General features: G+C 42.3%; 1 protein-coding gene across 2 annotated transcripts in view; it reads left to right on the forward strand.

Annotated features, from left to right (window-relative positions):
• HDAC8 (histone deacetylase 8) overlaps positions 1 to 15,278 on the forward strand; it is a 250,574-nt gene that overhangs the window by 227,646 nt on the left and 7,650 nt on the right. The window contains exon 11 of one of the 2 annotated variants that reach the window (XR_004038054.2): positions 3,216 to 4,166. The exons of the other annotated variant lie outside the window; for it this stretch is intronic. The gene's annotated coding sequence lies outside the window, so the exon portion shown is untranslated. The remainder of the gene's footprint in view (positions 1 to 3,215; positions 4,167 to 15,278) is intronic. 2 annotated transcript variants of the gene reach the window in all.

Genomic DNA, 15,278 nt, shown 5'->3' on the forward strand with positions numbered 1-15,278 from the left:
GGGACTCCACGTCCCAGGCTCCTTTGACCAGAGAAAAGTTTCTAAGCTCAAGAGTCATAGACTCATAAGGTTGTGCTCATAGCAATGCTTTTTGCCCCTCTCAGGTGTCCCACATCCCTCAGCCTTTCCCTGACCCTGTAGTTTCAAGCCACCTCCCTCTGGCCTCTCAATGGCTACCAGCCTCAGAAGTCCTCACTTCCTAACCAAATCCTCCTCCCTCCTCCAACCTTTTTAAGGCCTTTAAAATCCTTCTTTTCCTGGCCCTTCTTCAGCCCTTCTCACTGCACTGCAGCCCCGATTAACACTCGTGCTCCCACCCTAGTTTCCTACTGCCCTTCTCAGATCCTGGACCAACTTCTCTTACCCCTTTTCCTTCGACCTTGCCATTTTCCCCTCATCCAGTCTCTAAATCCTGGTAGAGCACAGACAAAGCAATAGAAACAGAGAAACTAAACAAGGCTCTGCAGCTACTTGCTCAAACCTAGGTATGTGCAGATATCTGTATGCCCTCGTGCTTTCCTGCGCACATACCCAAGCACTTATCTCCAGAGACTGGTGACATCTTGCTATTGAGGAAATGGAAATGACAAGCGAGAGAAGACGTAAGGAAGGTAATTCAAAGGGAAGAGAACTAGGAAAGGTTAAGAAACCCAAAAGAAGAATAAATTTTGAAAAGACTTGAAATAAAGGATTAGTTTGAGGGTTGGTTAAAAAATAGTAATAATAATAATAGAAAGTCTTAGAGGATATGTAAGTTACATGGAAGTCAAGATTTTTTAAAAGATCCTAATAGGTTAAAGCAATATTCTGGCTGCAACGCCATGAAATTAAACTGGGAGGAAATATATGGACTAGGAATTGGGTCCTCAAAAGCAACTGGACACACACAAGATGGGAAACATGGCTTTGCAGCATTTTGTCTGCAAGAGGGTTAGGGAGTTTCGTCAGTGTGAGTCACCAGGGCAAGGTGGCCTCCAGAGATGCTAATGCAGTATCGACCTCACTTTAAAAGAACTGGAGACAAATAGAAGCATATGCTCCAGGAGGTCAGTTAGGATGGGGAGAGGACTGGAGCCCAGGCTCCAAGAGATCTTGTTGGAGGAGCTGGGCTTTTGGAGAAAAGAAGACCCAAGGGGATGTGGTTCTATATCTCTGAGAGGCTGTCACAGAGCAGAGGGCATAGACAGAGTCTATGTGGTCACAGGGCACAGATCTAGGATCCATGTGTAGATATTATTAAAAGGCAGATTTTCATTCAAGAGGAAGAAGAATTTTCTAACGATTAGAGCTGTCCAAAGTGGAACAGACTGCCCAGAAAGGAATGAGGTCTCTATTGCTGGAGACATACAAACAGAGACAAGACAGTCACTTGACTGTCATATCGTAGACAGCCTCCTGCATTTGGAGGAGGGTGATTATACTAGGTTATTGTCAATGTTCCTTCCAATCCTAAGATTCTAGGATGCTGTACATTAAAATGAGAAAATAGGAAAACAATAAAAAGAAGATGATGAGAGTGCAGGGGTTGGTAGATGAGTCACAGTTGGGGGGGCACGGGGGAGGTAATGCTGTGTATAGGAAAGAATTGATGAGGAGAAGAAAAGAAACTAGATGGCTGAGAGTGGGTGGGGAGCCAGGACGGCAAGTAGAAGGGCTATAGAATACTAGGAATCTTCAGATTTTTCCATTTAGCCATCCCTTTCATATTGATAAAGTCTTGTGTTCTAGCCATGCAAATGAGCAGAGCACATAAGTCCAGAAGCGAAAAGAAATTCAGTTGAACCTAGAAGAAATGAGGCTAGAAAGAAGTCCAAATGTTGCTAAAAATGGCCAGGCTAACCTGCTATACTGAGACCGTGCCCCTCCAGCCTGGTGACGCATGCTGCCATCAGATAGTGTGTTGCCATGACAATGGTCAGTGTGGAAAGGCTGCTGAATTTTCTGCATTCTGAAAGATTTTCCTGAACCTGCCTACAAGACTATCATTTGTTCTTGCATATAAATCCTCTGTGAGGCTGGCCATTTCTCTCAGTGCCTCCCTCCCCCCACTCATTCCCACGCCCCATTAAACACAAAGGTAGTGGGGCAGAGGCAAGGATTATTTGGGGGAGGTGGATGGCAATGAGGGAGTGGATGGATTAAGCTCCACTCTATGGGAAGGAGGTTCACCAGCATATCTGGTTGAATTTGTTTAACCTTTGAGCTTGGGCTTTCTCTCTTTCTCACATCCCTTAGAAGCACAAAAGGTGGGATTTTTAACCTATTGGAGATGAAACCTGAGGAGGTTCATCGTATAGAGATGCATTCCATATGCCACAGGATGACTGGAGGCACAGGCAGATTTGGACCTCACCTTATTCCATCTTTACTGCCCATTAGACTTTCTAAGAGAGAAAAACGACAAAAATAAAACTATGGAGAGTCCATTCAAGCTGTTAGCTTTATACAGAGAAAAGCTATGTGTTGCTCCCACAAATCGTTCTTCTCGTGCCAATGAATCTTGAAGATATGTGTCACTGTTCACAAGGAAGTGTGGGTTACAGAGTGGATCGCTCAGCCTAGCTCATGACCACTACTGTAAAATCACCCTCACACCATCTTCATGTGCTCAGACTTGTTTGTCTTTCCTCTCTGGTTGACGTACTCCAGAGGAGTTGGCTCACAATGAACCTTCCAGAGTTGGAACAGTGCTGATGTGATCAATCCCCAGAGGCAGCTAGCTCCCTGAGCCTGCCTAGCTCTGCATGGGGAAACAGGGGTAGAGGTTTTCTAATCCCTGGTACTGATGACATTTGAATCAAGTAAAAGTCCCTAGGGGGCCAAAAGCTTCATGTTGCAGCCCAGGCCCGACCTGGTGGGGGAGGGGGAGGGGAAGGTGAGTTGTATATATGTGAGTATGTGTTGCAGTTGTAACTGGAGGTTTCTACGCTTGGCTCTGTGTTCCCAGATTCTACCCCAAGTTTGCCTAAGTTAGAAAAGTAAACAAATGGGACCAGGAGGAAAGAAGCAGGAGGAGAGGAGGAGGTGGGGGGAGGACACAAGAGGAAAGAGCAGGCCTTGTGCCCATCTGCCCTTTCTGACCCTTAATGAAGGAGGCTTAGTATGGCAGCCTCTGTGGTGCTGGGTTGGGGAGATGGGCCAGCAAACTGATATGGGTGTGGGGAGAGACACCACAGGAGAAATAATAAGAGTAATAGCTACTATTTATCTTACAGATGAGGAATTCAGAGAGTCTCAGAGAGGATAAATGACTTGGCCAAGGTCACCTTTATTCAGTCATTCAGCAAGGAATTACTAAGCACCTACTCTATGCCACACACTGTGCTAATAGGTGTTGGAGCAGACATTTGAACCCGGGTCTGTCTGAATTGAGACTTTGGAGTCAGGCTGTTTGGCCTTTCCAGTGCCCCTCCTCTCTTTGCAGTGTTGCCCTATCAAGGCTACTCATCATCTGCTTTTCCCAATCACCCCTGGTAAACCCCTCCCACCTTGTACTACACACCCAACTCCTTCCTTGTGGCTGATCCAAAGCACCTGAAATCTGATGTCTCTCTGGAAATGGGAGGAAATCAGCCATGGACAACATTTGAAATTCTGGTCCCTGACCTAGGTCTTTTAGCCATGCCCCTCTCACCCCACCATACTGTAATTGAAACTTCCACTCCATTTTGAGATGAGTAGAGAAGTAAAAGAGAAGGACAGAAGGTGGAAGAAGCCAGACCACGTGACTCCTGCTGCCTGAAGTGTGCTGTGGTCACCAGGCCCAGTGTATTTACAGTTCCACAGCCCCAAGCTGAGACCCTTTGCACATCTACCGGTAATATTCTTTGGAGAACCACTGTGCTGAATGTAAGCAGCACCTCCTCTAGCAGCCTGAAGTCTGGGATTGACATTCTTCTAGGGACTAGCAATTGGGGCATCAGGTCTGGGCATGTCCAAGGCCTGCTGGAGCCCCCAGCTTGAAGCAGTGCTCCTGCCCTGTGGGACTCTACACCATGGAAACTCGGCTTACTTCCACACCTTCTCTTGCTTCCTGAGAAGCCATGAGGGTAAATTGAAAGTCAGGGTTGGTCCCAAGACAGACTGACCATTTGCTTTAGGGCTTCTTGGAAGGACTTTGGAGCAGGATTGTGGAGGCTACTCTGAGCCAATTTGCATGACTTCAGGTGAGGATCTCTGTGATGTCCATCCCTTATCTCCCTTTGCCATCCCCTATCCTTTCTTCAGCCCTCTTCAGCCCCCTGTGGTCTCTTCCAGGAGCCTCGCTTGCTTCACTAAAGTGTGTAAGAATTGGAAAGGTTGGTTATTGTTGTTGTTACTGTCATTGTTAAGCAAAAAAGTTGTAAATATATCATGCTGAAAATTTTAGAAATTCTAAAATTAAAATGAAGCCTGCTCCCCAAAGTTCTAGTAACTTTGACGGCGGCTTTTAACAAAGGATGAAAACCCTTGGCAGGTTACTTTTGAAGACTTGAAATACCTACCTAAATCCAGGAGGTGGGAACTCCCATTATTGAAAGCCTACTGTGGGTCACCATGCTGGATTCTTTACATTTCATCCTCACTATTACCTCATGAGGTAGGAAACTGGTGCCCGCAGAGCTAATGTAACATGCCCACAGTCACGTAACAAGTAAGTGGTGACATCAGGATTTGAATCTAGGCCTGGTGCCCCTCCTCTTCTTGGCACTATTGCTCAGTCAAGTCTACTCATCATCCCTGTCCACTCTTTCCAGTCGCCCCTAGTAAACCCTTCCCACCTTGCAATGTCTCCCAAAGTGAGGTTCTGAATGAGGTCAATTTTAAGAAGTATCATTGTGTCTCCACTTTAAAGCCCAGCTAAATCAATCAATGAATATTTTTTGGAACTTCCCGTGTGCTTGGTGTCATGGGAGATATAAGAGAAGTTTAAGACATGAACCCTGCTTCTAAAAAACAGCTGAGAAGTCTAGGTGAGGAGACAAAACTAACCCCCTTAGACAGATCAGGACATAATAAGGGCTGGTGCAAGGTAGAAGAAGAAGAGAAGTGAGAAGAGAAGGAGAGTGCTTTCAGAAGGCTGGGATGTTTTGAATAGATAGAATAGGGAAGTGCTCATATGCAACGGAAACTTGGATAGGTGGGAGCCCGGGGCAGTTGGCAGGTTTCCTTGAATTTCAGGCTGAATTGTCCATATCAGATACAATAAATTGGGAGCCATTCTAGGTTCTGGAATTAGGACATGCCATGATGCAGTGATGTTTGGATGGATCATGGTGGTATTCCAAGGGTGAGCCTGCAAAGACCTGGACCAGAACAGTGGTGGTAGGCTACTCCCTATCCTATTCCTCCCGAATGGCTGAGAGCTGTTAAGAAGAGAGTATCAACAGCACTTAGAGGTATGTCATTTATAGGGGATCAAGGAGAAAGGAAGGAGTAAAGATGACTCTGAGGTTTCCAGCCTGGATACCAACTGGGATGGGGAGCCATTGAGGCTGGGGGATAGTTTTACAGAAACATATACTTGATGTGTTCTCTTTCAATACTTTGAGTTTGAGGTATGATACAATATCAGTATAGCTACATGGAAGAATTTGTTGCAGCCAATTAAAAATAAAGTTTTAAAGATAATTTGATGACAAGAGAATAATGCTCATGGTAACAATCTTAAGTGAAAAAAGATATGAAATGATTTAATACCATATAGTCTCAATTTTGTAAATATACATAATGTGTGTGTGAGTGAGTGTGTGGATATGCATAGAAAAACACTAGAAGGAAATATACCAAAAGTGCTAACAGTAGTTATCTTTGATGGTAAGATTGAAATTATGGGTAATTTTTTACTTGTTCTGTATTCTTTTTCTGTATTTTTCAAAATTTCTAGCATGAACGTGTATTGCTTTTATAGTCAGAAAAAAAGAAATACATGTTGGAGCTTTTTAAGACAATAATCTTTTATCAGACCTTATGTCCCAGTTTTTGGTTTACAAAATCTGGTCACTGTACCTGCACATAGCTGGAAAAATAAGGGACTGGAGATGGACTATTTTACATGTTTGAGGTACTGCTTCCTTTCTTAGGTACCTCTAGTAATTCTAGGGTGCTTCCATTTGTCTTGAAAAGCATGTCATGATGTAAAGCCTCTTCAATCTAGTAGAAGGGCTGAAAATCCAGATAGCTCCCTAGGACCACCTCCCTTTCCAAAACTGTCATTCACTCCAAGGCAACTGTCTCAGTCTTTTTTCTGGGTTTTCTCTTCTGTGCCATTGATCTATGTACCTATTCCTGTCTTGATTACTGTAGTATATAATAAATAAATATATATATATAATAAATCAGGTAGAGTGATTCCCCTTTCTTTTTCAAACTTGTTTTAGCTATACTAGTTTCTTTGCCTTTCCATATAACCTTTAGAATAACCTTGTCTATATCTTTAAAAAAAAAAAACTTGATGTGATTTTGTTAGGAATTGTGTTTAACCTATATATCAATTTAGAGAGAATTCCAATCCATGAACATGGTATGTCTCTCCATTTATTTCGATCTTCTTTGATTTCCTTCATTAGCATTTTGTCATTTCCAGCATACACATCCTTAACAGGTTTTATACCTAAGTTTTTCTTTTATTGATTTATTATGTTTTTCATTTTGGTTTCCATGTGTTCATTGCTAGTATATAGAAATACAATTTTTGTATATTGTTCTTGTATCTTGTGACCTTCCTGAACTCATTTATTATTTCTGGCTGTTTTCCTGTAGACTCCTTAAGATTCTCTACATAGATCACCATCTGCAAATAGAGACAGTTTTATTTCTTCCTGTCTGATCTATATGCTTTTTGTTTCCTTTTCTTGCCTTATTACACTGGATTAGACTTCCAGTGTTATGTTGAATAAGAGCAGTGAGGACAGACATCCTTGCCTTGTTCCAGAACTTAGAGGGAAAACATTGTCTTTTACCATTAAGCATGATGTTAGCTATAGGTTTTGTAGATTTTCCTTAAAAGTTGAGGCAGTACCCTGCTATATTCCTAGTTTTCTGAGAATTTATGTCATAAATGGATGCTGAATTTTATTTAATGCTGTTTTTGCATCAGTTGACACTAATACCAGTATATATGTAATTTTTCTTTTTAGCCTTTTAATATGGTAGGTTACACTGATTGATTTTCAAATACTGAACCAGCTTTGTGTACCTGGGATAAACCCCACTTGTTCAGGGTGTAAAAATATATATATATATATATATATATATATATATATATATATATATATATACACATACATACATATATATACATATATTTGCTAATTCTAGGAACTGTTTGCTAATTCTAAGAATTCACTGCTAAGAATTCTATTTGCTAATATTTTGTTGAGGACTTTACATCTATATTCATAAGGGATATTAGTCTGTAGTTTTCTTTTTTGTGACACCATCATTTGCTTTCAGTATCAGGGCAATACTAGCCCTATAAAAATGAGTTCAGAAGTGTTACCTCCTCTTCTGTTTTCTGCAAGAGAGAGTATAGAATTGATGTTAATTCTCATCTTTAGTAGAATTCTCCAATGAGACCATCTGGACCTGAAGGTTTTTTTTCAGGAGGTTTTTTTTTATTTCTACTTTGATACCACTGTGGTCAGAAAACATGTTCTGTATAATTTCAAATATTTTCAATTTGTTGAGGCTTGTTTTATGACTCAGTGTATGGTCTATCTTGGCATGTGTTCTGTGAGTGCTTGAAAAGAATGTAATATATTCTGCTGTTGTTTGGTGGATTATTTGATCAATGTCACTTAGATCCTGTTGGTTGGTAGTATTGTTGAGTTATTCTATATCCTTGCTAATTTTCTGTCTAGTTGTTCTATTATCAATTTCTAAGAGAGTGATGTTGAATTCTCTAATTCTAATTGTGGATCTATCTGTTTTTCCTTATAGCTGTATCAGATTTTGCTTCAGGTACTCTAATGCTCTGTTGTTTGGTGCATGCACATTTAGGATTGCTGTATCTTCCTGGTAGATTGACCCTTTTACCATTAGGTAATGTCCTTCTTTGTCCATGGTAATTTTTTTGTTGTTCTGAGGTCTACTTTATCTAATATCAATATAGCCACTTCTCCTTTTTTTACTAATGTTTCATGGCATATATTATTCTATCCTTTTACTCTCAACCTGCTTATATTTGAAATGAGTTTCTTGTAGACAGCATGTAATTGGATCATTTTTTTAGCCACTCTGCCAATCTTTTTCTTTTAATTGGTGTATTTAGATCATTTATATTCAATGCAATTTTGATATTAGGGATTAAATCTGCCATTTTATTTTGTGTTTTCTCTTTGTTCCCTCTATTCTTTGTTTCTCTGTTTTCTTTACCTTTACTGTTGGCGACTTATACCTTTGTTCAAATTCCATTTTCATTTATCTGCAGTAATTTTGACTGTATATGTTTGTATAGGCTTTTGAGTGGTTGCTCTGGGTATATATTATACATACGTAGCATATCACAGTCTACTGGTATTGCCATTTTACCAGTTTGAGTGAAGTGTAGAAACTTTACCTACTTTTAAGTCCCCTTCCCCTCCCCCATTTGTAATCTAATTGTGTTATTATATAATCTAGTGATATTTCCTCTATATATATTCAGAACTACATCAGAGAATGTTCTAATTTTTCCTTCAATCATCAAACATAATTTAGAAAACTCAAGAGGAGAAGAAAAATCTATGATATTTACCCATATTTTTACCCTTTGCATAGTTCCTTCTTTCTTCCTTCAAGATTTCTTTTTTTTCTTAATTTTATGTATGTATTTATTTATTTTGGGCTGCATTAGGTCTTTGTTGCTGCACGCGGGCTTTCTCTAGTTGTGGCAAGTGGGGGCTACTCTTCGTTGCGGTGTGTGGGCTTCTCATTGCAGTGGCTTCTCTTGTTGCAGAGCATGGGCTCTAGGCTCATGGGCTTCAGTAGTTGTGGCTCACAGGCTCAGTAGTTGTGGCTCGCAGGCTCTAGAGCACAGGCTCAGTAGTTGCGGTGCATGCGTTTAGTTGCTCCTCAGCATGTGAGATCTTCTCGGAGCAGGGATCGAACCCGTCTCCCCTGCATTGGCAGGCAGCTTCTTAACCACTGCACCACCTGGGAAGTCCCAGTATTTCTTCTTTCATCATTTCCTTTCCATGTCAAAAACTTCCTTTAGCTAGTCATTTAGGGTGGTCTAGTAGCAACAAATTCTCTTAGTTTGCCTTCCTCTGAGAATATTTTCATTTCCCCTTCATTCCTGAAGGACATTTTCACTGGATGTAGAATTCTGGGTTGACATTTATTTTCTTTCAGCACCTGAAAAATGCTGAACCACCTCCTTCTGGCCTCCATGGTTTTTGATGAGAAAACCACTGTCATTTGAATTATGTTTCCCTTATAGGTAAGCCTTTGTTTTTGTTTTCAGCTTTCTAGATTTTCTCTTTTACTTTAGTTTTCAGGGATTTGATTATGATAGATCTTGGTTTGGATCTTTGAGTTTAGGCAGTTTGGAATTCAGTCAGCTTCTTTAATCTGCAGGGTTCTATCTTTTGCCAAATTTGAGAAATCTTTAGCCATTATTTCTTCAAATACTCTTGCAGTCCCACCTTCTTTCTCCTTTCCTCTGGGACCTTGGTGACATGACTGTTAGATCTTTTATCATAGTCCCATGTGATCCCTGAGGTTCTGCTCATTTTTTTTTTACTATTTTTTGTCTTTTGTTCAAATTAGGTAATTTCTATTGTTCTATATATTCCAATTTACTGATTCTTCCTCTGCCCTCTCTGTTCTGCTGTTGAGCCCATCTGTTGAGTTTTTTTTATTTCACTTATTGAATTTTTCAGTTCTAAAATCTCCATTTAGTTTTTCTTTATTTCTTCTATTTCCTTGCTGAGACATTTTTTTTTCATTTGTTTCAAACATGTTTATAATTGCCTGTTGAAGTATTTTTATGATGCCTGCTTTAAACTACTTGTCGGATATTTCCAACATTGCTGTCATTCTATGTTGGCCTCTCTTGTTTGCCTTTTTCTCATTCAAGTTAAGAGTTTTCGGTTGTTGGTATGAGTGATTTTCTATTATATCCTGAACACTTTAGATATTTTTATGAAATCCTGCACCTTATTTAAATCTTGTTTCAGCAGGCTTCCTCTGACACCATGCTGGCAGGGAAGGGAAGCACCACCCCATTACCTCCAGGTGGGGGTAAAAGTCTAGGTTCCCCACTCAGCTGTCATTGACAGTCTGGGGGGAAGAGGGGCACTTCATTACTACTGGGCAGGGGTGGAAATTCAGGCTCCTCATTCAACCTCAAGGTACCACCCTGGCCAGGGATGGCAGTGGCACCTTGTTACTGCTCCCCATGTGGCCTCCACTGACACAGTGGTGGGTGGGCCTCCTTGCCATTGAGCAGGGATGAAAGTCGTGGTTTTTCACTCTTCCTTTTCTGACACCACCCTCATGGGGTGGAAGGGAAGCCTGGTTACCACTAGGCTGATTTTTAATTTTTATGTTTCATTCATTCAGCAAACATGTAATTGGTATTAATATGTGCTAGGCACTATTCTACATGATAGAGATGTAAAGAGGACAGGTGAAGGCCTTGCCCATCACGGAGCTTACATTCTAATGGGGGAGATAGACAGTGAGCAAATAAATAAATATTTAGTGGTTGGTTACTGATAAATTTGGAAAGAGTGCTATTTTAGATAGGATAGCCAGTAAAGGCCTCCCTGAGGATGTGACATTTGGGAATAGAGTTTAATGCAGTAAGGGGAGGAGTTTTGCAAAAATTGGGATGAAGAACATTCTAGATGAAGGGGAGAGCAGGATCAAAGCTTCTTAAGCAGGAATGAATTTGGTGTATTTCATGTATGTATGTTTTAATGTGTATTAAAAAGAAATATTGGGGCTTCCCTGGTGGCGCAGTGGTTGAGAGTCTGCCTGCCGATGCAGGGGACGCGGGTTCGTGCCCCAGTCTGGGAAGATCCCACATGCCACGGAGCGGCTGGGCCCGTGAGCCATGGTCGCTGAGCCTGCGCGTCCAGAGCCTGTGCTCCGCAACGGGAGAGGCCACAACAGTGAGAGGCCCGCGTACCGCAAAAAAGAAAAAAAAAAGAAATATCAATATAACTACCACATCAAACACTTTGATTTCACAGACACCTTGCTTAGGATGAATTTAAGTTTTTTTTTAACAGTGTAAGAGAGGTTTCCACATAAGTGATATGTGAACATGGTGAAATTCTTAACAGTACTGAAGTTTAGGAAACAAACCTATCCCTGAAGTGGATAAAATTATTAGCCCCATTTAACATAGGAAAGAACTTAGGGAGGTTGATTAGCTTGTACAGGGTCACACAGCAAGTAAGGGAGGGAGCTGGGATTCCACATGGGAAACTGAAGATCATACCCAAAGTTCAGAAGAAGAAATACAGAATTTTCTTTCTGCCAGGTAGAGCTGATGGTTGTTGTATGCAACAAACCGAAAACTTTTGAAGAATAGTTGGAGGCCTCTAATGTGTTTAATTAAGCTTTTTTTTTCCTGTTTGTCCAAAGTTCATGCCTAAAGCAATTATATCACTTTAGTCCTCTCCAGCCTTTAGCTCTAAAATAATCAAGGGGCAAAAGGGGTGTTGGAACTTATTAGAGAAAATAAGGTAAACCACTCAGGGTTCTGGAATGACTAACTGTTGACAATTGTCTCCATCTACCCGGAGGCACTTTAACCAACTGAGATTCAGGTGCTGTCTTTAGCACTGCCGCCAAATCCAGCAGTGCTGAGGGGCAGTGTATGCCAGAGTAAGCAGGCCCAACCTCCCTGGCCTTGCTGCCAAGGGACAGCCTTTGCAAGATTCTCACCACAGAATTCCAGAGGAAACTCTGCAGACATCCCATCCCATGGACTGCTCTGCTGTACCTGGACAGGGACATCCCCAAGCTACAGTCAGGTCACCAAAGAGCTCTCAGTGTTTGAGAAAGGAAAGCATCTTTATAGGCTCCTGGTTTACCCACATCCTTCTCCCTCTTTGAAGCTCCAAGCATATTTTGGAGGGAGATTTCATAAAGATTTCTAAATTGAGTTAGAATTTCAAGTCTATTGTGACATGCAAATTAGTCCTGCTTGCCCGTTGGCAGCAATGCAGCTGAAGTGCCTAGAGACGGGCCATAAAATGAAAACATCAAAGTGATTAAATGTGCCCAAAGAGCATAATTGAGTGCATGAATAAGAGAAAATAAAACAAATTGATTTTCTCCAGTGCCAGAAAAACAGAATAATTGAGAACAAAATAATAGACTTTGAAGTAATCAAAGTGAGGAATGCACCATAGTGACATAGAAACAGCCAGTTGTGGGAGAGATTTATTATGTTTCTGTTATCATTTTTACAACTTTAATTTCATTAGCTAATAAATACAAATCAATTGGAAAATCAGTCAACCAGAGAGGAGGCGGTCCCCAGCCAAGATTTTTATTCACATCTCTAAAACAGGCTGAGGCGGTGATCCTTTATTTTCATAGGTGCACATATCCCCCATGAGCTGGAAAACAAGTTCTGGGAGGCCTCTCCGCTTTGGAGGTGATGATGTTCTGCTCTGCCGTCACTTTCCACATATAGGTTTACCGATTCAACTTTCCAAAGGATCACTTTTATACCCCGCCAAGGTTTCCAACAGACAGAATTGCATGAGTACAGCATCTTGATTTACCAAGATGACATTTTCATGGCACTAACCGGCACCTATGGTCTTGCACTGGGTCATTCTGAATTCACGTAGTGGTGGTGGTAGTGGCAGCTACAGCAGCTACAGCAGCCACAGCACCTGCCACTCTCGCAATACTGCTAAGCATCTGTGGGTCATTGCTTCTATCATCATGTTCCACCCCCACTCCGGGCGCACCACCACCACCATCACCACACACACACACACACACACACACACACATGACACGGAAATTTAACCAAGAAGGCCAAGCAAGAGTATGCCACCCCTTCGGTGTCCAGCCTGGCAGCCACAATGCTAGGGAGGAGCAGGGGAAGGAAGCCAGGCTGGGAGACTTCTTATGCTGGCAGTAGCGATAGAGCACTGGGGACACCAAGCTATGCTGAGACCAGGTGCTTGAATATCACAGAGCCAACATGAGACCACTGCAGAACTATTTTTATGGCTCCTCCAAGGAAGGAATCCCTCCACCCCACTCCTCGGCTGTTCACGGGTGGGCTCAGTGGTGCTTCACTGCAGGATCCACAATGATGGCTGATACAGTGGTGTTTTTTCCTTTCACGGGAGCTTGAGCTACCGTGGCAGCTGTTGGCACTTCCAGATGTTCATGACACACCCTACCTTCGGGGCTGCACAGTTAGAGGCTATGCCTTTGGCTCCAGTAAAGGTCTTCGGAACCATAGGGACTGTAAGCCAGGGTGTGCAGAACAAGTTGGCAGTGCTGGGACTGGCACTACTTGCTAGCTACATCAGGATGGCATGGTTCATAGATTGTGCCTGCCAGGCAAATTTGTCCTGGAGAATTTCTCTTCCAGGAAGCACCTAGAAGCTGAAAGGAATCTCTATGACCTTCTGTGGCATCCAAGGCCCAATCAGGATGTACTTTGAGGGGAACAGGGAATGTTAGCACTTCGCTCTTTTGTGTAAGAGAGCGAGAGTTTGTCTCCAGTGCAGGCCTAAAATCCCAGCTTCCATTTCCCACTGGTGTTTGGGTGGAGGAAAATGGAGCAAATGGCTTTCACAACTCTAAATCATTATACAGATGTAAGGCTGTATTATTCTTCCTACTGCTGCTATTCCCATTACCCTGGATTTCCCGGCCCAGAATTTTTGTCTGAAAAAGAAATGTGGAGAAAGCTCATGGACCAAAGAACCTGGAGCTGTGACTCCAAAGCGGCTAGGAGGCATCGCCCAGACCGGCAGATAGACTGCTCGAGGCTGAGCTCCACGAGCTGGCTGGCTGGCAGGCATGCAGCACACTCCTGTGATGTCACCTCTCCAGTTACTTGTGCCTATCCCTCCACATGGAGCCAGCAGATTTAGGTACAGGAGGGGAGAAAAAATGAATCACAGGCTATTTTAGAAATCGCTTCGATTCCGTTTGAGACTGCAGTAGTCCCTTGCAAGTTAAGACCAGAGCACCCGAAACATCAGGGTAACATCCTTTAAGTGCTGATATCCTATAAATGCCAGAAGCCTGGGGGGTTAATTCACAGCCTCAGGTTCTAATTCAGGCCAGAGGCAGGAAAGTGGTAATTAGTGGTTATACTTAATTGTCATTGAAAGGCTTTCTGATAACAGGGGGGATCTATATTCCAAGAAAAACAATATAGTTGACAATTTAGAGCTAAAAACTAAAGTCAGTGATCCATTTCAGCACACGCCCAAGGCTTCATAGAAATCCTTTGTTCTGCCATTGTTCCCAGGTAAAGAGTGAGACCCCGAAGCCCGGTGTGATGGGGCAGCAGCTGGGGAACTTGCTCTAGCCTTAGATCACACTAGATGGGCCTCCTCCCCATCTTAAAATTGTTCAGAGGCTCCCCATGGCCTCTAGGGTAAGACCATGGTCTTCTAGGCTCTTGATAATCTGGCCTCTGACCATCTCTGCAGCTTCATAGCACACCTCCCACCCCTGTCCCTGACCCTCATCCTGTGCTCTGGCCACAAAAACTTTGCAGGTGCCTTTATACATCCTGCTCTGTTCCTGCTGCCTGGAACATTCTCTCTCCCTTTGCCCTTCAAGATGCCACCTCCTCCGTGAAGCCTTCCATGCCCTCTCTTTGTATGCCCTCAGCACTCTGTACAGACTGGTATTATATGGGCTTGTTGCTATGGACTATGATGTGTTTGTCTCCATATATGCCTTCCTTGCTAGACTGAGCGCTCCTTGAGGGCAAGAATTGTGTCTTGTTCTCCTCTGTGGCCCCAGCACCCAGCATAGGGCCTAGCCCACTGTAGACATGGGGAGGGGGTGCCACATCCAAGATTTGCAGATACTAAAGGCTCATGGCAGCAAAGCAGCCCAAGCACCAGCTGTCCAAAAGTGATCCCTTTTATAATTTTTCCCAAAATGTGCCTCATATACCTCTGCGTGAGAGACAATTTGAGGTGACACAAAGACATTTTTCATTTAATAGTCATATTTATTTTAATGTATGTTTTAAAATCTAAGCACAACATTATTGTTGTTATCATTATTGTTATCATTACTTAGGATAAATGAGGCCAAAATAAGTATTAAAATGTTTAAAGTAAGTTGATATAAAGAAAAAGAGT

The sequence above is a fragment of the Globicephala melas genome, chromosome X (assembly GCF_963455315.2).
Source record: "Globicephala melas chromosome X, mGloMel1.2, whole genome shotgun sequence".
NCBI lineage: Eukaryota > Metazoa > Chordata > Mammalia > Artiodactyla > Delphinidae > Globicephala > Globicephala melas.